The sequence below is a fragment of the Kogia breviceps genome, chromosome 11, assembly GCF_026419965.1.
Source record: "Kogia breviceps isolate mKogBre1 chromosome 11, mKogBre1 haplotype 1, whole genome shotgun sequence".
In the NCBI taxonomy this organism is placed as follows: domain Eukaryota; kingdom Metazoa; phylum Chordata; class Mammalia; order Artiodactyla; family Physeteridae; genus Kogia; species Kogia breviceps.
In genome coordinates this window covers 47,666,668-47,692,477 of record NC_081320.1, presented here as the reverse complement: position 1 = coordinate 47,692,477, position 25,810 = coordinate 47,666,668, and the positions used below count along the sequence as shown (strand labels likewise).

The following is a 25,810-nucleotide window of genomic DNA, read 5'->3' as shown; positions in this document are numbered from 1 at the left end:
TGATGGGTACATGGGGATTCCTTATAGTATTCTCTCTCCTTTTGTGTCTACTTGAAATTTTCCATAATAAAAATTTAATTTAAAAAAAGAATAAAGCTGATTCAAGTGCATCAATGCTGCTGTTGATTCCCAGATAGAAGAACTCTCTTCAAGACAACAGAAGAAAGCAGCGTGGCAGAATAAATCCTGTGGTTCCCCAGGTAGCTCAGAATGACTACAAACTTCTTTTCCTTTCCTCGTGGGCAAGCAGCACACCATCGTGGATGCAAATAACCCCCCTTTCCTCGCCAGCCCACGTCTTCCCGCACACTGACCAGCGTTTGCAAGGCAAGATGGAAACACTGACAAACTGCCCTAAGACCATCTTCTAGGTTCAAGTCTAAGTAAAAGGGAAAAAATGGCAGAAGGAAGGAGAAGGAAACATATTTTTTGAGCTCCACTGCTGGCCAGGTCCTAAGTGAGGTACCTGCCTCATGATATGTAGGTCACATAGTCAGGGCCAGGCACACGTCCTGCTTGGAGCTGGGCAGTGAGAAGGAGGTGAGGAAAGAGCCATTTGTCCCGCAGCTTACATTCATGAAAGCCTCACATTTTGACTTCTGATCTTTAAATGAATTTAAACCTATGGTCATGGAATTTCTGTATGTCTCACAATTATTAATTTGTTAAATGTAAATATGTGAGGTACACCACAGCTTTTCATCCCTGTTTGGACCATGCTTGCTTTTTAAGAGACCAAGGATGGCCAAAGCAAAACAAAGAAAGAAAGAAACAAAAGACAACAACAAAAAAGGGAAGTGGCCTGGTCTCTCTCAGCCTCTTAGACTCTGCTCAGAGAAAACGGAGCTGATTTTCTCGGTAAATAGAGGTCACTAACATTTTCTCCTTTTATGTCTACTGCCTCTTCCTGTTGTTTGTCATTTTGTTTGTTTGTTTGCTTTGTTTTCCTAGGGCTGCTGGACTCTTTCAAAATAAGTAACAGGAAAATATATGAAGTGACCAGTGAGGACCATGCTACAGTAAAGAAAGAAGGAAACAAACAAAATCTACTTTGGGAAAACTGAGTAATGCCAGGAAAAGTAGTTTTCAAACTTCCAGAGAAGAGCAAGTAAGACTTTAATAGCTTTAATATTTCCCAAATGTGACCATAAAGAAGAGCTTGAGGAGGACAGTGCCTCCGTAAGTGTGTTTTAAACGCGCCCACGCAGTGCTTGTCAGCTGTCCCACCACCCGGCCCTTTATGTGACTCTCACGTAGTAAGAGACTGTATCTTTTATGAACCTGTCTCCGCTTCCTTCCTTTTTCCACAGACTGCTTCCTTTGCTTCCAAAGTCTCCTGTAGTCTTCCTGGTAGCATCAGAGAGTAAAATTAATCATTTCTTAAAAATCTAATTTCCCATTACCACAGGTTCGTTGAAGAAGGACAAAGAATGTTTTTAAAGTCCATATACTATCAAATAATTCATGTTTCATTTTTGTTTCTGTTCAACTGTTTAGTTTTTCCTTCCTTTTCAAGAGCTGTTTGATCAACAGCCAGTCTCTGCGGGAGAAATGGTCAGGAATTCAGGGGAACCCCATTCCTTCCAAAACTCTCCTTGCACTGCTTTGCAAATCCCTGAAAGGGATACAAGTGGTTTAGTATCAATCCCAGGGGTCCCATTTCTGAGCGTGCATCCTGGAAGGTCCTGTTCATTCTCAGATGAGGAGTCAATGATCTGGGAAGAGGCTAAGAATGAGAAGGCAACACGTAGAGTCAACCAAGATGGTACACCTTCTTTTTCATCCAGAGGCATGAACCGTAAAGTCAATGGTCACTCCAGAGACACGCTCAGACCAAGCTCCCAGCTTTTGGAGTGTGATTTCTTCCAGCATAGACACTGAGAATCAGACCAAAACTTCAAAATCCAAAAAGGACTCCAAGCACCTGATTTGGGCTTCTTGGGTCTCAAACATAATGATAAAATGATAACAAACTTTTATAAAGATAAACTCAAAGTCTTATAGCATGTTCCTATATTATTTTCATTGATTAAAAAAAAGTAAAACTGAAATTCAGTTTTCAATTTATTTGGAATAAAGCAAACTAATTTAGATATATATATAGACTCAAACCACCTCAAACCTTGACCAAAACTACAGTCAGGGATGAATTTGAGTAATTGACACTGAGTTCTGAGTTTAAAAAAACATAGTGAAATCACCAATCACCCTCCTCTGCTGCTGAGTTTCGGTCCTCATTAGAGATTAGTAGTTTAGCGAGCTGGTGTGGAAATGTTCCTTATTATCAGTTTATTGCCTACCTCAGTACATCTGTTCCAAAATTCATATAGAAATGGCCAGACATTTCAATAAACCAGTATGTATTAGAATTTTCATATAGTTCCCAATGCACTAAAGTCTGAATGTAAAGCTGGGACTTTCTGAAATTTACAATCACACAGACTGAGCAACATCTGGACACATTTGCTCCATCGCTTTCCCTGTTCCTTTAGATTTAGGCTCAAGTTATGATTTGCACAAAAGGCCAAAACACCTTGTGTGTGGCAGGTGTGAGTTCAAGCTGACAAAAACTTAATACTATGTTCAATTCACTTTGATACAGCTTTTTACAAAACACATGGAACACTGCTTCCACCTTTTACCAAGTAACATAACCAACAGGGAAGATGACCTGATGAGGGAAAGGATTTTCTTTTGGAAATGGAGAGAAAGACTAGAAGAAACATATTTGTTATCTCAGCTAGGGTCCTTGAATTAATTTCCTCATCACATCCCCTGATAGTGTGTGTGTGTGTGTGTGTGTATGTTGTGTGTACACAAGACGGATTTCTGACACGAGAAGAGAAACATCTGGAATTCCCAAATAAAAGGCCCCCTCCTTAACAATTTGATCAGCTTCCACACTGAATCTTTAGAACGTCCTTCCTAGCTGGCCATATTGAGAGACAAAGGAAGAGGCGAAGAGAGAGAGGTCAAACAGAAGAGAAGAAGGAAAAAAGTGTCTGAGGCACCTAGGTCAATGTAGTTATAACTAAATACTTACTGATGGCAACCTGGCAGTTTCTGTGACTCTCTGAACATTCACTATCAAAGCTGCAGAAGCCTCTTCCCTCACGAAGCAGGACTAAAAGTCACGTCAAGGCAGCCTGGCATTGGGGCTTCGCTTTGGATTTGAGGTAGGCCAAGTGCTATTTTGCAAGAATAGGTTAGATCAATCTGAATTTTCAACCTGACCTTCCCCTCACCCCTAATAACTTCCTGGTTCCTCAGTCACAGGGTGATTTATGAGCAAGAACAAAGAATGATGTGTCTATCCCCGCAGCAAGGGAAACTAGAAAACTTATTAAAGGGGCAAAAAAAAAAAAAAAGAAAAGTGAAGAATCCAAAGAGAAAATACTACTTTCAGGATGAGGTACCTCAGTTTCTAGGCTGCTGTAATTACCTAGTCACTGAAGAAATAAAACGTGGAAACACATTTTATAAAAAACCAATGTTTTAAACAATGTGAAGTGCTCTCATAATTTTAAATCTCTCTACGTTGCCCGTGTGTAGAACCCTGATGACCTTTAAAGAGGAGGGCTCCAATAATTTTAAATTGTTCTTCTCTGAGAAGGCACCAAACCTCCCTCCTCTTCCAAATGGAAGCAATCTTGAAATTCTGAAGCACGCCAATAATTTTAAATAGCCCCTCCCCGATCCCTTGTCACTTTATGCCTTCTCTTTGTCTTTTCTCAGTTTTTTAGACAATGCCCTTCCCAGCTTTCAGTGTTACAATTTCTTAAATTTACAACTGCAAATTAATCTGCAATAACAGCTGATTCTCTTGTGCCTTTTTCTTGAATAAGTGAACACAACTTTTTCTCAGAGTGATGGTGACAAAAGTGGGGGGGTTTATTTAGGAAACCCTCCCAAGAATGTTTTGATTTAGCACCTGCAAAAAATAATGTAAAATTAATGAATAAAGATTTTATTATTTCTAATCTACAATTCCATAAAGAATACAAATTTATATTGAATTCCAGTTTCTTACAAAGACTTTCTATAATTAAAATGCCTCAATCCTCTTCAAATTAGAAAAGCAAATTGTTACATATCCTAAGTAGGTGATTTTCTGTTTAATGACAGTCACTCAGATGATTTATGACACACATTATTTTATATCAAAGTACAATGAAATAGGCATTACCAAAGGTAATCTCCGTAATGTCTGGAAAGGGATCAGAAGCCTCAGTGCAACAATGAATGCAATATTTAAAATGCAAAATCCAAAGACATTATTATGGTTTTGATTTCTTATGGCACAGCTTCGCCTGATCAGTTATATTACCAGCGCAGCACAAAGGGTGTTTGCGTATGAATGCCGCGAAGATAACAGACGGGAAAAATGAAATATAAAGTCAATTTTCATGCAGAAATTGTTATCAAAGGGATGATAAAGTAAAACTGTATAATCACAAGAAGAAACAATTGATGAAGAACAATCTAAAGTAGACCGAGTCTGCTATGACTGATTCTAGCTTTTAAATTCTGGTCCTATTAAATCTATAATGAAGTGTTGAGATAATGTATAAATGAAGGCAAATAGAGCATTGTGTTGATTATTATTTAGACACTGCCTCCCAAGATCTCTCTTTGCAGATGGAATCAAGCAGCAACTTAAGAGTGCACATCATGAACTGGGATGACTTTTCATCAAGCTCAGGCTTCTAACTTCAATGAAAAAAATAATTGTTTTAAAACTCCTAGTTGCTTCAAGGTATAATGGAAACATCAGGCACCAAGGGAAGAGGAAACACACACACACACACACACACACACACACACACACACGAAGTGAAAAGGCGTAATATTGGAGAGAATGTCACCCCCTAAACTTTGTCTTTCTGGAATAAGTTGTGAATAATGGCCAAGCAGACCCTGCATAGAAGGGTTACCCATTAGAATAAAGGCCCCTCCCCACTAGAATGCTGTTTATCATGCAGTTTGCAAGCAGAAAGGTGGCTCTTTTGAATTCTGTTCAAGGCATTTTGCTTGGGGCCTCAGAAATTAAACAGAGAATAGCACAGAAGAAAGAGGTTTACTATTTAATGCTCTTGGTTGTAATTTTTTAATTAGCCATTAGTAAGATGAAGGCAGGTTCAGACAGGGATGAAAAGAAAGACTTGGAAGAAATATGGCTCTCTGCAAAGAGCCTGTGGAGATTCCAGAAAAGACCAGGTCTCCAGAGAAGTAGCTTGCAGGCCACTTCCTCATGTCCCTTGGGCAAATCGAACCTAGTTATTTGAAAGTGTGGGGTTTAACTGGATTTCCTAAAAGATGTCACATTTCAGGCTTAGGTTCTTACAACTTAAAATAGGAAGTGACTGGGAAAAAGACAAAAATTCCAAGAACACTGATGCAGCTGATGGGGTCTCAGAGCTTCTGGGTGTGTTTACACCTATCTCCATAGTTTCTGGAGAATTAAAGGGAAGAGAGGACACTGTACTTTGTGTACCAAAAATCCCTGAGCTGCTTCCTATTTTCTTATTTTTTTTTTTTTTTTTTTGGTAGTACGCGAGCCTCTCACTGCTGTGGCCTCTCCTGTTGCGGAGCACAGGCTCCGGACACGCAGGCTCAGCGGCCATGGCTCACGGGCCCAGCCGCTCCGCGGCATGTGGGATCCTCCCGGATTGAGGCACGAACCCGTGTCCCCTGCATCGGCAGGCGGACTCTCAACCACTGCGCCACCAGGGAAGCCCTGCTTCCTATTTTCTAAGGACAAGACCGGTAGGACAGTGGACAAAGGCAGAGAGGAAAACCAAAAAAAGGCTTGTGGACACTGGAAGGTGGAGGGTATGCGCCTTTGAAAATAGTGAATCAGGTCACATTAATTCAAAGGCAAACCTGCTGGAAACCCCGATTAAAGACATATTCCTGGAAGATGGAGCAGAGAAACCCTTATTTGCATATAATTCAAGTCTTTAAGTGATTTTAAGGAATAAGAAATATGGCAAGAATATTGAAATGGTGTTAACCCAAGAGACTCAAATATTTTTAATACTTGGAATACTCGAAACTGTGACCGCTCTAGGTTTCATTGTTCATATCTGCTCCTTCTCTACTGCCCATCTCAGTAATGGCACCATTCATTCAGTCTCTCAAGAGTCACCTTCAACTTTACCTTCTCCCTCTAATCAGAAACTAGGTTTTGTCTAGTAAACTACAACAGACATCTCATACCCATCTTCCTCTCCCCAGCTCCACAGCTGAGATTCAACCCTCTATTGCTTTGGCTTTCCAGATGGAGCCCCTGCCTCCTGCCTGTCTCCCACTACCCCCTTAATCCAACACCTGCATCTGATCCTCTTACCCAAAGATCCTAATTCAGTAGATCTGGGCTGAGACCCAGGAAATATGCATTTTATTTTTTCAACTTCTTGTTATGAAAAGATATAAACACACTCAAAAGTGGAAAATACAAGAAATCTATTCCCTTATGCCTAGCCCTGTCCCCCAGCTTCAACCAACACTCTTTCCCTACACCCAATCCTATTTTTTTCAAGATCCCCACTCTCCCCTGTTTTTCTGCAGGAGTATTCAAGACAAATCCCAGACATTACATCATTTGATCCCTTATACTTAGTAATACACCTCACAAAAGAAAAATTAAGAGCGTTTCATTTTTTTGCCAAATGGCAAATGTAATGATCGTTCCTTAACATAATCAATACTCAGTTCATATTTACATTTCCTTAATTTTATAAAAAAAAATTTGTGTGTGTTTGGCTTGGAATAAATCTTCATTTAAAATGTTTTCCAGGTTTTCAGAAGACGAGCCAGGTGTGAGTTCCAGTGACTACAAGATTCCGTTGAAGCCCCCCAACAAGGTAACAAGGGCCCTGTGTGGTCCAGAACACACATCTCCTTCCAGCCTCTTTCCTTATGGCTTATCCACCCAGCTTGCTCCTTGCACTTTGGCCATTCTCATCATCTTTCAATTCTGCAGTGGTTTTAATGCTGTTCCTCACTTCTGAGCCTTTGCTCCACTGTCCCCTCTGCCTCCAACACCTTTCCCCCTTTCCTCAAAATGTTTGCTTTGTAAAGTCTTTTCTGTCACCTGACCCCAACAGAGTTGAACATACCTTTCCCTAAGGTCCACTCAACTTTGTTCCTCAGATACTCTGGCCCTCCTCACATTGGTTGGTGCCCCCCAAAATGTCACTTTTGAATAGACTATCCCTGAAAGTAGCTGAAGATCATAAGCTTTCAATATAAAGTTAGTCATTTGTAAGCTGGCGATTGTGATTTGATTATGACACAGAAAGCTAGACTTGTAATAGAATAACTTTCAGTTAGAGTGACCATATAATTTATTACCCAATACCATAGTTAAAAGGAAGGGGCACCATTAATAACTAGTCAGAATATAAATGCCTGGGATTGTCCCAGGTAAACAGGGTCCTATATTCAGCCTATTCTGTTGATGCATGTTTTCAAAGGATGAGTGGATTCTTTATAACTGGGGAACCTCCCCTTTTAAGCTTGGCCACCTTCAACAAGAATCAGGACCACACCCAACTGGTCCCAGAGAGAATGGCCCCAATGCCCATCTCTCCAGGAAAGCTTGGGGCAACAAGGTATGGTGCCAAGTCTACTTCACACCTACTGAAACCCACTACCGAAATATATTCTTCCCCCAGACTGGACAAGAAGTCTTCAGGGTCCCGCGGACCTACAGGATGGTAGTAGCATTCCATCCACCCTCTTCTGAAACAATCAGAAACCAAAGCTTAACTCCCTTCTCTGAATAGGGAATCTTACTCTTTTTCCCTACTGTATGTCCAGGGGATGTGAGATGGTAATAAATCCTTGTCTCTGGGTTGAGGCCTAAGCAAAAAAAGATCCATCTCTAGAGGTAGAACATCAGTCTGTAATCACGTTGCTCCTATGATTGGCTTCCCCAGTTGCTTAGCCCCTGTACCACCATGGCACTCCTTGTACTTCTTCTGCTTCCTCAGCCTCATCACAAGAAGAGCACAGGGCCAGGTCTGTGATGGCTAGCCTGGAGAAAGAGAAAGAAAAATAAGAAAAAGAGCTGCAGGGGGATAAGGTGAACCACATGACTTTTTCCTCCCTTCCTCATCCCCTCATCTCCACTACATGGTCCCTCACCCTTCAGTATCCATGGACCCTAGTTCTCTTTTTTCCTCCATTGATGCAATGCTCCAGATAGTCTAAGTCCAGGTTTCCTCTGGAAGTGTGACTGAGCCTTTCTTAGGTCCTTTTGCGTATTCAACAATCTATTGGGATTATCTCTGTCTTACTCTCTTGGATCTAAATCAAAGAACACGGAGGTGAGGGAAGTAGTTTAGCTCTCCCATAGATCATAGGTAAGTTTTACAGTGTTACTTCAAAATGGGTTCAAAGGGTCTCAGATTTGATTTGAAGCCTGCTACCTGACATGACATCTAACTAAAAGTGAATAAAAATTTTAAAAGTATATATACATACATATGTATATATATATATATATATATATACATAAAAGCTCAAAAACAATGTATTGCATTTACTAGCATAATTTTGGTCTTCCGCTTGGGAAATATTTTACTACTAAATAGAAAGGGAGGGACTTCCCTGGTGGCACAGTGGTTTAGAATCTGCCTGCCAATACAGGGGATACGGGTTCAAGCCCTGGTCCGGAAAGATCCCACATGCTGCGGAGCAACTGAGCCCGTGCGCCACAACTACTGAGCCTGCGCTCTAGAGCCCGCGAGCCACAACTACTGAAAACCACGCGCCTAGAGCCCGTGCTCCGCAACAAAGAGAAGCCACCGCAGTGAGAAGCCCGCGTACCGCGATGAAGAGTAGCCCCTGCTCGCTGCAACTAGAGAAACCCCATGCACAGCAACAAAGACCCAATGCAGCCAAAAATAAATTAAAAAATAAATTTATTTATTTATTTATTTATTTATTTTTAATAGAAAGGGTAGGGCATCCGAAGGCTTGGTCTAAACTGAAGAATTAGATCCTTTCATTTTTGACAAACAAGGTCGTGGCACACCTCCCTCAGTGCTCTGGCCAGGCATTCAGAGGACATGCTACTGAGACAGGCAGCACCAGCTCTCTGGGGTGAGAAGAGAGGAAATAGAAAACACGGAAAGAAAACAATGTGTCTACCCCCCTTCAAGGCCAGGGTGGGAATGTTCGTGCTCACGTATATAAACTCTGCAAGAGAGCTTGGCTCCAAGCATGCTTACCAGGGAACCCTGGATTCATCATCTTTTAACACAGGGGTCAGCTAACTATGGCCCAAGGGCCACATCTGGTCCTCGACCTGTGTTTGTATGGCCCCCAAGCTAAGAGTGGTTTTTGCATTTTGAAACAGCTGAAAAGAAAATCAAAAGAAGAATACTATTTCATGACATGTGAGAAGTATATGAAACTCACATTTCAGAGTCGATAAATAAAAGTTTATCAAAACACAGCCACACTTGTTCATTTACATATTACCCAGGGTTGCTTTTGCACCACCAGGTGAACCATGGTAGGTGCCACCATATATATATAAAATCCATGAAACTAAAGATATTTAGTGCTGACGCCTTAAAAAAAAAAAAGTTTTCCGACTCTTGTTCTAATGCAAGTGGCCAATGAGCACTGCCCCGACTGCCAAGGAAGGCAAGGGTGGGGTTGTCCTACGTGGCAGCCATCCTCGGATTGCTTTCCCCTGAGCTCACAAATGTTAAGCCCTTTAGTTCTTCTTCCTCCACTGCACGGTTTGGAAAGTGTAATGATCTGCATTCTTATTCTAACATAACATTAAAATGTCTTTGTATTCGGAACTGTATATTTTATGGAATTTGAATAGTATTAGTGTCACATACGTACTGGATTTCAACACAACAATATGACAAGCGCACATGTAATTTTACTTTGTGTCACGTTACTACTAAGCTACATGATGTCAATATTACACTAATGTGACAAAATGATGCCAGTGTAAGATGTAAAACTGCTAATATCACAGCAAGTTATTAATGCCTTGCAATGGACTCTGAAGAACACTGTGATTAAACTTTCTCAATCTTTCCCAGCCTCAGTTGGAACTCCAGTGACAAAAGAGGATAGATTGCCTTGGCAAATGTTCTTGCCAGGCTATAACAAGTTTGTCCTTCTCATTATGGCTCTAGGACTTTTCAGAGAAGCCAGAGGCATTCCAGGAAAAGAAAATCTGTGACTAAATTAGGGCACCTGCCTTTGGTCTTGGTTTGGGCAACGATTAACTGACATTTCTGAAATCTTCAACTCTGGTATCCCACACAGTGATAACAAACTCTTGTTCTAATGCAAGTGGGCAATGAGCACTGCCCCGACTGCCAAGGAAGGCAAGGGTGGGGTTGTCCTGCATGGGAAGCATCCTTGGATTGCTTTCCCCTGAGCTCACAAATGTTAAGCCCTTTAGTTCTTAACACGTGTCCTGTGTGCCACCACTCTTCTCATGATTCCCCGTTTCTGACCACCCAAAGCTTCCACTTCAAACCTCTCTCTCTTTCCTCCCAAGCTGACCCCTCCCTCCTGAGTCATTTCTGTCCTTTGTAAGCCTAAATTAGCCCACCTTTCCTTCATCATCACTCTGGACTTCCTTGTCTTCTTGCTTTACCGTCAAACCTATCCTGCACCTCCTCCTACCTCTGGGATGTGGACTACTGTTGCAGAAACCAAATCACCACATGGATTGATGTCTCATACACCAATGGTCTTCAGACTCAGCTGGGCTCTTAAATGGCTCTGCAGTTCTATAAGTTCCTCTTCGGCCCTTCTCCTGGTCCTCGCGCTGGTTTGTTCTAACATTCCCTTTTCTTTTCAAACTCCTTGCATAATAGTTTTTCCTCTTGTTCTCAGCAAATGTTCTTGCTTCCTACTTTCCTAAGAAAAACAACTCTCTCAAACACAAAGCTCCTTTAACTTGCTGAATCAACAAATACAAGCTTAAATTTACTGGCCTCCATCTTTTCCTCTTTCCCTCCTGTTTCCATGGAAGCATTGTCCCTCATCCTATCCAAGGCTAATCCATCCACCTTGATCTTGCAGTCTCCTACCTCCTCAGGAGGAACCTTGCTCTGTCAGACCTCTTTTTTCCTCTATCACTAACTTCTCCATTCTGACTCAGTTCAGCAACATGTCAAGTCTATTCTGTACTAAACAAACAAATAATCCTTACTTGATCCCTTTCATCCTTTTCACCTTTCTTTCTTTTACAGCTGGAGTATGCTTGCTTTCCTCCTTTAGTTTCCACCCCCCACTTCACCCCTCAATCCACTGTCATCTTTATTTTCCTCTCACTCCTTTAGCTTTGGTCTCAGAAAACCTCCCATGCTGCTACGTTCAATGGATCATTTTGTGCCCTTAACTCATAAGAAACTTTTTCTGCACTTGACATTGCTGATCACTTTCTTCACCTTGAAATGTCCTCCCCTCTTGGTTCCTAAGCCTCTCTCTTCCGCTTCATCCTGGGTTCCTTCCGTCTCTCCATCTATCCTTTCTTAGACCCTTGCAGGGGCCCCTTTGCTCACTCACGTCTTACATATTGTTGTTTCCCAGACTGTACATCTCTTCTCATGATCTATACTTATCTTGAAAGACATAGCCAGACCACTAGTTTCAACTATCGTTATGATCCTATAGACTCCTGAATCTATCATCCCAGATTCTTTGCTGAGCTCTGTAACCACATATCCAAATGCAATGAAACATCTTCACTTGGATTTCCCATAGAGGCCTCAAAATTAGCATGTGCAAAGGCATATCTCTCAATTTCTATGCCCCAAACTATGTTTCCGAGTTTATCTATCCAAACGCTCAAGTCAGAAATTTTCCTCAACTCTGAGAGCTTCTCTGTGCCCCACAATAAGTCATCAGGCTCTTTATATCTTCCTTATCTGTATTTTCTTTCCATTTCTACTGCTCTTTCCTTAGTTCATGTCCTGATCACTTCTAACCTAGATTATACCCAAAGCCTTTTAACTAGCTTCCCCTCTCTAGTCTTTTTTTGTCCTTCAAATTTACCTTCTGCACTGTTGCATGCATGATCTTACAGAGCTGATGACAAATTTGAGCGTACATGACACCCGTTTCAATCCTCCAGTGACTTCTAGTGGCTTTCAAGAGATAGTTTAAACTCACTTTGGCACACCCAGCTTTTCACAATTGGCCTCTGTCTATATACCAGTATTGGGTGTCTTCCTTGAAGAACTGTCTGTAAGTATTTGGTAGTTTCTTCTAATTGCAAGGACCTGAGACTCACTCCACTTACCTATAAGAAATGAGGGTCTTGTGAGCATTGCTTACCCATGGAATTGGAGTAGACATATAAAGTTTTTAGGAACTGAGGTTTGGGGCAGGTGGGTGGGGACAGTGTGCACAAGTCTGTGCATAGGCCCCATCCTCCTCTCCAACCAATTGGCTTCCTCAAAACTCTGTACCTGCAGTTTTCACTTGGGACCATAACTCCTGCCCTGGCCCTTAGTCTTCTCAATCATCTTTTTCTCAGCCTTTTGGTTGACTAGCCCAGATCTTTGGTTGCCCACTTCATAATTCCTTAATAGCCCAGTTTATCTCTTCAAAAGCAGGTCACACAAGTAATAGGACATTGGCTGCTTGACAGATGCTCCACCTGGGCCAAGTGCCCACCACCCCTTTTCTGGTCAGCTATGACCCGGAGACAACATACATGTGGAAGAATTTATGTTCTATTAATATATTAATGAGAATAACTAATATGTATAGAACTCTTACTGCTAGACATTGGCTATAAACCCTTTATATGCATTACTATCCATTCAAAACAACCCTCAGGGGGGCTTCCCTGGTGGCGCAGTGGTTGAGAGTCTGCCTGCCGATGCAGGGGACGCGGGTTCGTGCCCCGGTCCGGGAAGATCCCACATGCCGCGGAGCGGCTGGGCCCGTGAGCCATGGCCGCTGGGCCTGCGCGTCCGGAGCCTGTGCTCAGCAGCGGGAGAGGCCACAACAGTGAGAGGCCTGCGTACCGCAAAAAAAAAAAAAAAAAAAAAAAAAAAAAAAAAAAAAAAAAAAACAACCACACTCAGAAGTAGGTTCTATTGTTACCATCATCATTTTACTGTTGGAAAATAAATCAGAGAGAGGTAAGTGAACTGCCTACAGTCTTACAGCTATTACAAGGCACAGTCAGAGTCAATCTCAGGCAATCTGACTCCAGACTCTCTGTGCCCTTCCCCGCCAGCTTATGTGACCAGGGTGCAAATTTCCTCAGAAGTAGGGGTGGGGGAAGAGATGCCCAGACAATAATTGGCATCTCTTTTTCCCCAAGGAATCATGCTGGTTCCCACCTTTTTACCTTTACATATGGCTGATCTCTCTGTCTGGAATTCCTTTCTCTCTCTCCAAGTGTATAAACATTGTGGAATGAATGAACGAATGCCTTAGCTGCATAGCCTTGAGCTCATCACTTCCCCTCTCTGGTCTCAGGTTCCTCATCTGTAAAATGAAGGGACTGGACTGGATTCTTCAAATTCTACAATTGTGTAACTTTAAGAAAGGAAACAAAGGCAGCTCAGAAGTCAAAGGTGAGTATAGTCTCATTTTGATATTCCTGTCATCTTACAGCCGTGGGATTCTCTTTGTTACACTTAAAGGGGATGTGAACATTTTAGCGAATCTGTAAATGTTTAATGATACAGATTGCTCCTCAAGTACAATACCCTAGCAAGTGACAACTGCTTGCTCAAATGATGGTGCGCTGAGCAGGCGCCGAGCCCCTTTCTACGGAAGATTTCAAGTTTGGCTCTCAGCCTGAAGCATCTCCTTTTAACTCTGTAACTTCAGAATTCTGATGAGGCCAAATAGCAACTCTGTTGAATCAAGACGTGTATTTTCTTTGTTGGATCAAATCACTCAAGGCTGCCAATGATCATCTATTGTGGTGTGTGGAAAGCCAACTTTTACATGAAATTAAATGAAAATATACAGGGGCTAAGGACTTAACTGGAAACTCCCTTTTGTGGCTTTTCCTTTAGTGTATTATTTGTCAGATTTTTATACGAACATTATTGCTTTAAGAAAAAAAATTAAACCCTGAGAAATTACTCTCAGTCTAACGAGTTCTTTTCACTGACTTCAGACATCATTAGGGGAGGCTATAGCCTAGGGCTGTGCATGAACTTTTTCTTCTAACTGTACACTTTATGTATAATTTAGCTTTCTTGCCTAAATTATTCAAGCAAATAGTGAGTGAAAATAATGGAGTTCACTGAAACCTTCCAGAGTGTTAAAATAAAACGGTTTTTTCCATTGGTTTGAATTTTTAAACTTTTTAATCATGGTTTTCAAATGGAATACACATGTCTGGCTTTTCTTCACTTGTCTCCTGCATCTTTTGCAGAAGGAGAGAAGAAAGGAAACTAACTTTAGTAAATAATCCATTAATTAATCACTGCTGCTGATAACAGCTCAAAGGTGAAGTAACAGTATTTGGAAACAGCATGTCAAGTTGCCAAGGGTATGATTGGCACATATTTTAAAAGGTAGATACTTCTTTTCCCCATTTCTTATGATCGGAGCAGGGCTGAAATTGAGTGGTGTGTTTGAAAAGGGAAGCTAATGTGCTTAGTTTAAATAGGAAACCACGGTAGCAGGATTTGTACTCAAATCACCCCCAATTTATTTCTCTTAAAGAACCAAACACATGTTCTAAATAATAATGTTTCATCTTGGATGTGCATGGTCTGGAAACTTTATTTTTATCCTAGATAACTCTGGAGTAAATTTGGAAATCATTGGAAGAATGCGCTTTTCTGGCGTATTTAATATAGTTCTCCAAACTGCAAATGTGGTCCAGGATTAGGAATCTGATCAGGATATTTTGGAATTCTCGAATATCGCATTTTGTCAATCAGAGATCAGAAGCAGCACCTAAAAGGAAATAGTTATCATAGCACATTGTCTTTGGAAACAATAAAGGCAATCATAGTGAGCGGGGTTGTGGAAGGGAGGTCATTGGTGTGCAGCAAAGAGCTTCAGATGTTAGATTCTGACTAGGCGAACAAAAGCTTCAGAGTAATATATGGAAAGGGGCAATGTCTAAAGCTCTTTGTAGGGGAAAAAGAATGACCTAGAATAACAGACCTATACGTTTAATTTATTGACCTGATTAGACACAGGAAAGAATCATCACAAAATCAATTTTTCAACACGTAGACTAGGACTGGGTATTAGGTAGTAAGCACTCTGATATTATAAAAATTATTAAAGTCTCCTCCTATGATGGTATAAAACACAGTAAACTTAGGGAAATTAGGAAATGCAATCTATATTGGCTTTAATATGTTCAATTCTCTCCAACATGACCCTTTAAACAAATATCTGGAAAAATTCTATTTAGAAATCCGATGATTTTAAACACTGAGCAGAGAGTCATGACACCTAGGTTCAAATCCTAGCGCTACTGTTGAGGAATCATAGGCAAGTTACTTTACCTCTCTGGGGACTGGATTCCTGATCTATAATATGAGGGAGCTGGACATCTCTAAGGTCTGAAATTATTTGATGCTGCATCTAGAAATTTCACTTATTGCATGTGTTTGTACAAGGAACAAGTTACCTATCTCCCTAAGACTCAATTTCCTTATCTAAAAAGTGAGATAGATGATAGCACTCTCGGGGCCTAGGGTTGTTAACAAGTATTGAATTAGAAAAGCCTGTGAAGACCAGCGCTCAACACCAACACCAGTGGGTCTTCAGTAGATATCAACTCCTGCTGCCTAACAGAGGGAGGCAAGACACATGGGTTCCAACGTCAAGTCTGCCCTGACTAGCTGGCCTTAGACAAATGCTTTAACCTCTCTAAGCCCAGATCCTCCTTCAGGCAAAAGAGTTTGGCCTACGCAGTCACTGTGAATAGTTGAGTGTGACTCCCTTCCCTTCCCTGCATGGCCCTCCCTCACATGACTCACCCTCTAGTCTCTTCCATACTTTCTTTTGAGGAGGTCTCTCTAATCCATTCTTTTATTGTTCTTTTGGTCTCCACTCTACTCCCAAGTCCTTAGCTCACACCCAGATTGGAAAAGTAGCCTGCCCTCTTACCATGAATAAAATGCATTTTTTTTAACAAAGCCTCCTCTTCTCCTGGTTTTCCATTCATAGCAAATGCAGCCTCTCTCCACCCACTTGCTAAAGTCAAAAATCTAGGCATCATCTCTCTTTGTCTTTCTTACAATTTCTAGTCCATCAGTGGATCCTATTGAGTCCAAATCCAACATATACCCTGAATCAGACCACCTTCTCTGCCAGCACCTTATTCCAAGTTCCCCACCTTCTCTCACTTGATTGACTATAGTAGCCTCCTAACCAGTCTTCCTGATTCCACTCCTGAACACCTCCACAAGGCAGCCTGGGTGATCCTCTTAAAACATAGCACAAGTAGTGTCTCTCCTCTGCTGGAAAGCCTCCAATAGCTTCCCCTTGAACTTAGGGAAAAAGCAAATCTTTGTCATGAACAAGATCTTACAGAATGTGGCCTATGGTTACTTCTCCTAATCTTATATACTCTCCCTCACTGTACTTCTACTCACCAGCACAGATGAGCACTGTCAAAACTAATCTAATAAAGACCAAGGAGGACAAGTCAGATGGAGCCAAGATCTCCTTGTCCTTTCAGATCTCTGGAAAATTCACTTAAGCCGCGTATCCCACGTTCTGTGCAAAACGAATGCCCTAACTAAGATTTCTGTGAAATTACAGAGTCTGCAAATTCTCATGTTCACCCACTTTTGGTGCCAACTTTCTGCTTCCACTGAATTCTTGATCTCATTGGGTTTAGCTTCCCTTGAATGTTCTCCAAGTCATCGGCTTAAAATGGAATCACACAGGCTCTAGTGTATGTATTAGACTTTACTGAAGGTTTGAGTCCACAGAGGAGCTTAACATTACAGAAAGCATATCAATCAGAATCGGATGTTAGACCTTCTTAAGAATTTCTTCTGCCTCTCTGTCCTGGTTCATCCTGTTCCAAGCTCTTTGCTGGGCCCTCTTTCACTGCTCAACCCACCACAGCCACCTACTGATTTCTTAGCACTGAGCTATATTCTTTGTCTCCTTCCAACCCATCACCGGGGCCTCACTTTGCATTGCATGTGATTTATCCAGGAAATTTTCAAGTGTTTGTATTTTTTACTTCTTCATTTTTCGTGTCTTCTATTTTGCCTTTAATCGTCATTCCTTGCTATTGCAATGGTGCTCGTCTCCAACCTTCATCCATTACCCTCTAATTTTCTGATTCTAAACTGACACTGGGAAAAATAGTTACTAGGTAAATCAGTTCAAATTTTGTCTGTAACAAATAAATAAACCACACAGTGATCTCAGGAATATCACTGCAGCTACTTAGTGATATCTTTAGAGCCCATTGATTTGCTGATATGTGAGAGATTGTCACAGGATAATAATACTTCTACATACCCTTGGAGAGGCCGAACAGCAGAGAAATGAGAGCATAGATTCTAGCACCAGAGTGGCCAAGTTAAATTCTCAACTCCTCCATTTGCCAGCTATAGAATCTTGGGCAGGGCTTCCCTGGTGGCGCAGTGGTTGAGAGTCTGCCTGCCGATGCAGGGGACGCGGGTTCGTGCCCTGGTCCGGGAAGATCCCACATGCCGCGGAGCGGCTGGGCCCGTGAGCCATGGCTGCGGAGCCTGCGCGTCCGGAGCCTGTGCTCAGCAGCGGGAGAGGCCACAACAGTGAGAGGCCCGTGTACCGCAAAAAAAAAAAAAAAAAAAAAAGAATCTTGGGCAAACTGTTAACCTATCGGTGTAATCTCATCTATCAAATGAGCCTGTTGATAGTATCTACCTCAGTGGAATTACTGAGAAGATTAAATGGATTAACATATGTAACATATTAGAACAGTGTCTGGCACTGTGTAAATGCTTTGCAAGTATAAGCTATACTTTTTAAAATTAAGGTATAATTGACGTTTAACATTATATTAGCTTTAGGTGTGCAACACAGTGATTCAATATTTGTATACACTGCAAAATGATCACCACCATGAGTCTAGTTACCATGTGTCACCATACAAAGTTACAAAATTTTTTTTCTCAATAAGAACTTTTAAGATTTACTCTCTTAGCAACTTTCAAATATGCAGTACAGTGTTATTGACTATAGTCACCATGTAGAAACAACCTGTGTCCATCAATGGATGAATAAATGAAGAAAAAAATATATATATATATACATATCTATCTAAAGGAATTCTACTGAGCCATAAAAAAGAATGAAATCTTGCCATTGGCAACAACATGGATGGACTTGAGGGTATATGCTAAGTGAAATAAGTCAAAGACAAATACCATATGATATCACTTATATGTGAAATCTATAATCCAAAACAAAATGAACAAACAAAACTCAGATACAGAGACCAGATCGGGGGTTGCCAAAGGGGAGGGGAGGTTAGGGGGTGGGCAGCACAAGTAAAGGGGGGGGTCATGAGATAAGCTATACTTTTATTGTTATTGCTGTTGTTTCAAAGCACAAGCCCAACTTCTTAGAAAAAAGGCATCATGATTGGTCATCCCATGCCATTCCCAGTGGAGATGTTACAAGGCCTTATACAAGCAAACAAACTCTCAGGAGGTAGATCAAGAGATGCGAGAATTGATTTTAGTTCTTCTTATTTGACCCTCTGCCTACTTCCAGGCTTAGCTTCCAGCTTTGTTTCTTTCATGCTAGTTTCCCCAGTTCCTTCCCTTTATCTCCCCCCATCCTCTCTCCAAGCCCCCATGCAGTTATTCACCTCCATCTTTACTCTAGATCACCCTGGAATAAGGTCCTTCCTGGGATCCCCATGACAGCTCTCCATCTTCGCTTTCTTCTCTAAGGTTCTTCCCAGCTTCCTCACCTTAACCAATCCCTGACTCCACCAGTCCCTGACAAACCTTTCTGGTGGGAAAAGTTGTTTCTCCTCCTTCTTCAGGCCCACAGGAGTTAGGATACACCTAGCTCCCAACCCTTTGGACTCTCACTGTCCCTCAACAAACCTCCCTCTAAAACAGCAGTCCCCAACCTTTTTGACACCAGGAACCGGTTTCAAGAAAGAAAATTTTTCCATGGGCTGCGATGGGGGATGGTTTCAGGATGATTCAAGTGCATTACATTTACCGTGCACTTTATTTCTATTATTATTACATTGTAATTTATAAGGAAATAATTATACAACTCACCATAACACTGACAGGAGGTGGAGCGATGGTGGTAATGTGAGCGATGGGAAACGGCTATAAATACAGACGAAGCTTCACTCACTTGTCCGCCGCTCACCTCCTGCCATGCAGCCTGATCCGTGGCCTGGGGGTTGCAGACCCCTGCTCTAGAAGGTCCATGTGATCTATTTATAATTTCTCCCCATTTTTATCTATCCTTTTCTACACTTGCAGTTCATTCATTCATTCAGCAGGTATCTATTAAATACCTACTACGTGCCAGGTGCTTAGATTTCCACAGCAAGAGCTCAGCCTTCCTTCCTAATTCATCTGTTTTCATCCCCATGACTTCAGCATCCAAGTGCAATGTTCTAAAAGTGCCTTCACCTCCTCTGCTCTATCAGCTATTTCTCTATTTTGGGAAATAGGCAGGCCATAATGACAGTCTCATCAACCCTCAGAAATGTTCCAAGGGACTGAAGCAACAACCATCTTTCCTTTCTTCCTTTCTTTCACAACAACTGCACCTGCACTTCAACCTCATCTTCACCCTTACGTTATCTTTATCCCCTTTCTTATCCTCTTATCCATCTTCTCACATCACTTGGACCAGTGGTCAGTGCTTCTCTTACTGACTTACATATTCGTCTTTACTTTTGCTATGGCACCCAGATCAAGGTCTTCCATTTAGTAGGTACTTAGTAAATATTTGTTTAATTGAACTGAATTGAATGAAGTTGGAGAAAGAAATCCAATAATAGGCACCGTAGTGGAATATGAAGTATAAAACACAGCATCTAACAGCTCTTCTTTATTGTGTTACACAGACTATGCCTAGAGTATTTTCTTTATTTTGCCCATTTTTCAGTTTCATATATTAAGAGATGCATTGATCAGTTCTGGGGTGACTAGAAGTCTCCTTTAAGTACTTTGTATCAGTTTCACTCTTCTCTTTCTCTCTGTCTTGCAAACACACACATCTCTATCTCTATCTCTCTTACAAATAAGAATCAGAAACCTCTGTATGCTGCTTTTCTTCTCACTTAACATTACATTACAAGCACTTTACTAAGTCATTAAACATTCTTCAACCATTTGATTTTAATGATCACATAGAGCACTACCTTAGAAGCATATGCAAAATTACTTTGCCAATTTTCATCCCCAAAATCATACATATTATTTTCAATTTTTCAATGAACACACTTAGACGAAATGTGGCATGAGGGGATCTAACCGTTTGATCATTTACATAGAATATCATATACAAATACTGCATGAGAGCGCATAATATTTTTATTATTATTGATACATGTGGATAAATACTCTTCAGAACTCCAAGAAGCAACATGTAAGAATGACTGTTTTGCCACGTCTTTGTCAACCCTGGTTATTATCTCTCTTTTTTTAATTGATAATTTATTCACCCAAAGGAATATATCTCATGGGATATTTTTTTTTAAAGATTTTATTTATTTATTTATTTATTAGGCTGCATTGGGTCTTCCGTTGCTGCGCGCGGGCTTTCTCTAGTTGTAGTGAGCGGGGGCTACTCTTCGTTGCGGTGCGCGGGCTTCTCATTGCGGTGGCTTCTCTTGTTGTGGAGCACAGGCTCTAGGCACACGGGCTTCAGTAGTTGTGGCACACGGGCTTCAGTAGTTGTGCCTCATGGGCTCAAGAGCGCAGGCTCAGTAGTTGTGGCACACGGGCTTAGTTGCTCCATGGCATGTGGGATCTTCCTGGACCAGGGCTCGAACCCGTGTCCCCTGCATTGGCAGGCGGATTCCTAACCACTGTGCCACCAGGGAAGCCCTCATGGGATATTTTTAAAGTAACATATTTGTTGAGATAAAATTCATACACAAAATAAACTCAGAGTTGGGGAACTATCACCACTAATTTCAGAACATTTTCATCACCACCCAAAGTAAATCCTGTACCAAGAGTCATTCCCCATACTCTCCATACTCTTTTCTCTCTCTACCCCCTGGCAACCACTAAACTACTTTCTATTTCTATAGATTTACCTATTTGTGCATTTCATATAAATGGAATCATACAATATTTATTCTTTCATCTGGCTTCTTTCACTTGGCATAATGTTTTCGAGGCTTATCCATGCTGTTGCATGTATAAGTTCTTCATTTCTTTTTATAACTGAATGATATTTCATTGTATGGACATACCACATTTTGTTTATTCATTCATCATTGAATGGACATTTAGGTTATTTGCATTTTTGGTTATTATGAATAATGCTACTATGAACATTTTTGCACAAGGTTTCGTGTGGGCATATGTTTTCAATTATCTTGCATATATACTCAGGAGTGGAATTGCTGGGTCATGTGTTTGACTTTTTGATGAGCAGCCAAACTGGTTTCCAAAGTGACTGCACCATCTTACATTCTCAGCAGCAATGTTCTAATTCATCCAAATCCTCACCAATACTTGTTATTTCATCGTTATACAATATTATATTTTTTACTCTATAACCATCTGTGGTGTAGGAGTGGAATTGCTGGGTCATGTGTTTGACTTTTTGATGAGCAGCCAAACTGGTTTCCAAAGTGACTGCACCATCTTACATTCTCAGCAGCAATATTCTAATTCATCCAAATCCTCACCAATACTTGTTATTTCATCGTTATACAATATTATATTTTTTACTCTATAACCATCTGTGGTGTGAAGTTTTATCTCATTGTGTTTTGATTTGCATTTTCCTGATGAATAATGTTGAACATCTTTTATGTGTTTATTGGCCATTTGTAAATATTCTTTGAGAAAGATTTATTCAAATTCTTTGTCCATTTTTAAATTGGATTATTTGTTTTTACTGTTGAGTAGTACACATCCTTTATATACTGATGTAAGTCTCTGATCAGGTATATGATTTGCAAATATTTTCTCCCATAGAATGGGAGAAAATGGATTGTCTTTTCACTTCATAACTGTGTCTTTTAAAGCACAAAATTTTAAAGTTTTAATTAAATCTAATTTATCTGTATTTTTCTCTTGTGTGCCTGCGCTTTTGGTGTCATATTTTAAGAACTATTGTCTAATCCAAGGTCATGAAGGTATATGTCTATGTTTTCCTCTAAGAATCTTATAGCTTTACATCTTACATTTATGTATGTAAATTATTTTTTAGGAAAAACATGTTTAAGTTTTAATTAAAAGATAATACACCTACAGAAAATGCACACGAGTATTCAGGTTGATAAATTTTCACAAATGGAACATTCCAATGTAACTAGCACCCAAATCAAGAAATGTCACGTCATCGGTACCCTGGAATCCCTTCTTCTCACCACCCACCCACACACACACACTTTTCAAGGATATCCTGACTTTTAAAAGCATAACTTGGTTTTCCATATTTTGTACTATATATGTATGTAATCATATTGTATATTCTCATTAATGTCAATTTTCTTTAGCTTGACCTTGTGTTTATGGGATTTATCCATATTATTGTACATAGTCATGAATTATTCATTTTCACTGCAGTATAGTATAAAATTTTGTGATTACACCATAAGTTAATTTATCCATTTTACTGTAGATGGACATTTGGATAGTTTCCAATTTGGGGCTATTTTGAATAATGACATTCTAGTTCATGTCCTTCAGTGGATGTATGTATGCATTTCTGCTGAGTATGTATACAGGAGTTGAACTGCTGGGTCATGGGATATGATTTATTCTGATTTAGCAGATGCGTCTAAACAATTTTCAAGAGGTTGAACCAGCTGATATTTTATAGTGATCAGGGTAAGAGATGGTGGCAGATAAGTTAGAGTTGTAGCAGTGCAGATGGAGAGAAAAGAGTCACTGTGGAGGCAGTCAATAGGATTTACTGATGTGGATGTGAGAAAAGAGAGAAATAAAGGATTACTCTTAGATCTTTGATCTGAGAAACTGGGTGACTGATGGTGCCATTTACTGAAATAGGGAAGTGGATTTGGTAGGATAGGAATTAATAGTTCTGTTTTAGACATGTCAAGAGTTACATATCTATTGGATATCAAGTGTGACTGTTTAAGAGACAAATGTGGGAGGATGAGGTTGGACATATACATTTGAGAATCATCAAGATATAAACTGGTATTCAAAGCAATGAAATTGGATGATGTTACTCAAAAAGAGTCTACAGAAGAAAAATAACATTTAATGATCAGGAAGAGAGAAAAAAAAAGAAATTGAAAAATACCATTCAGTTTACTATGGTGGGAAAAAAAGCCAGTTAAGGGGCAATTTCATAAAGATAAAGTAAATAATTGAGAAGAGCCCAATGTACAGTATAGAATGAACTTGATGAAACTTACTAATAAATCATTAGCTAATATGCTACAAATTCAAATGTACAATTCTAGCTATAGTTTACACCAGATTAGCTCTGTGATTAACTCTCCTTCTCTCCTAACCAGGCTATTAATAAAGCATAAGGATCAGAGGTCCTGGGCTATTTCTCTTCTCCCTCTTCTGCTTTGCCCAATCCTTTTCACTTCAAGGAGGTTTTTCAGTCCAAGTGGGTTCACAGGAAAGGACTCACATCTAAGTATTAGAACTGATATAATACTGGTACAGAGCTCTCTATCCAAGAGCAACTGCTCCCTATTTGGTCTCTAAAAAGAGATTACTTCATTATTTTAAGTGTTCCAGCCATCTCCTTCTCTTGGGTTTCCGCACTGAAATAGAATATAAACCTTTTAAGGTTAACTTGCTATTTGGATTATGCTATTTCAGTACATTTACACTAGTCAGGAGTTTACTTAAGGTTTATCTATATGTTTTAGTAACTGCCGGGAAATTCCTTTTTGAATACTTTTTTCTTTATACTGTCTTTACAACATTGTTCATTGTCACTGCTGTTTGTTGTTGTTATTGCTGTTTGTTTAGTGACATTCATGAATGAATTCTATGAAGTCTGTATTCTTTGTTATGTGTATCCACTGAAGCCTTGGCTTGGTTAGCTTAGGTCAGTTAATGATTGGGCAAGGATTCTTCAAATGCCTTAAAATAATAAGTCCTCCAGCCATTGTCAAGGAGCTTTGTGTGCATGTTTAGGCATATCTTCAATACTTGGACTGTTGACAACTCTGCCTTAGCCTTCATTTCCTGGCTTGTGCAGGGCTTCCAGGTCAGCCAGAAGTGAAATATTAGGACATTTTCAGGTCTTTCCTGGGTGTGCACACAGATATTCTCCTGCAGGTGACAATCTAGATTTCCAGTAATATGCTGGAGTTTTTCAAAGCCCCCAATTGACATCTCATCTTCCAGTTTTCACTTCTAAGTTTTTCATCTTTACCTTAAGTGTTTAAAATTGTTTTTTCTCTTATTGTTACTGCTGTCCCAGGAAATTATAAGGTTAAATGGTTGTTGATTATTTTTGATAAAGTTCTAGGACAAAGGCTTTTCACACTGAGCTAGTTCTGACTCAGGTTTTTAAGGCTATTGTGGACTTAGGATGGTGTTCTGAAAAAGTTAATTTTGACATTTTGTTTTACATACAGAAGTTGTTATATTTTTGTAGCCAATATAGTCAGTCTTTTCCAGTATGCTTTAATAGACAAAAATTATTTTCTATCTCAAACTCAGATATTTACCTTTCTCTAGCTGTCATGTGGTGATATATTTATACTCAATTTTTAATCAAATTATCATTTATTTTGTGGTATTTTTTCAAATAATTAATCAACTCTCTGAGAACTCTTCTGTGAAAAGAAAATTTCCTTTCCCTAGTGATTTGAAATGCCACCTTTTCTACATATAATTTTTGGACTCTATTTCCTTCCAGACATCTGTTTGTCAATTTTTGCACTGGTATAAAACCATTTTATTATTATAAAAATAAGGTATTTTCATACTGTGCAACACAAATATTCCCCTCCATTACTTTCTGTTTTATTACTTTCTGCTTTTCAAAATTTCTTGAGGATTTTTATCCACTGCCATTCCAGATAAACTTTAGATTCATTCTGTCAAATGTCTCCAAAATAAAATGAGAATTATAATCTGGACACTTTTTTGTAATTACATAAAACTTATCTGTTAATTTAAGGAAATTAAAATTTTATAATGTTGAATCAGCAAATACATGGATACACTAATACCACTCCTTTTATTCTGGATACACTAATACCACTCCTTTTATTCACATTTCTTTTATGACAGTTAGTGAAGTTTTGTAGGTTTTTTCCTCAAATAGACCCAAATTATCCTGTAAATACATTCCTAGGTAGTTTGTATCTTGTTGTTATTATTGTGAATATAATCTTTTTGCTGTATATTTTCTAAGTATTTTTCTATTATAAATGAAATTTTCTTTAAAGTATATACTTTGAACTTGCTCACTTGTTCTTAGTAGACATTTCTGCAATGCACAAATAAATGATACCTCTTATGCTTCTTTCCTATAAGTGCACTTATTCTTTATCACCAATTGCATTTGTCAGAGATTCTAGAACAATATTAAATAACCAATGGTGATAGCCTCCTCCCTTGTTCCTGAATTAATAAGAATGCCATATTTTTACCCTCAAAAATGCCATTGTCTTTTCATTTTAGATTTTTCCATATCAAAT

General features: G+C 39.8%; 1 long non-coding RNA gene across 1 annotated transcript; it reads left to right on the top strand.

Moving 5' to 3' along the window:
• The first annotated feature begins 1,053 nt into the window (after window positions 1-1,053).
• On the top strand, window positions 1,054-13,567 carry LOC136792083 (uncharacterized). Its single transcript, XR_010835243.1, has 3 exons — window positions 1,054-1,108; window positions 6,800-6,866; window positions 13,489-13,567. It is a non-coding gene; the product is annotated as an uncharacterized lncRNA (long non-coding RNA).
• The last annotated feature ends 12,243 nt before the right edge of the window (window positions 13,568-25,810 follow it).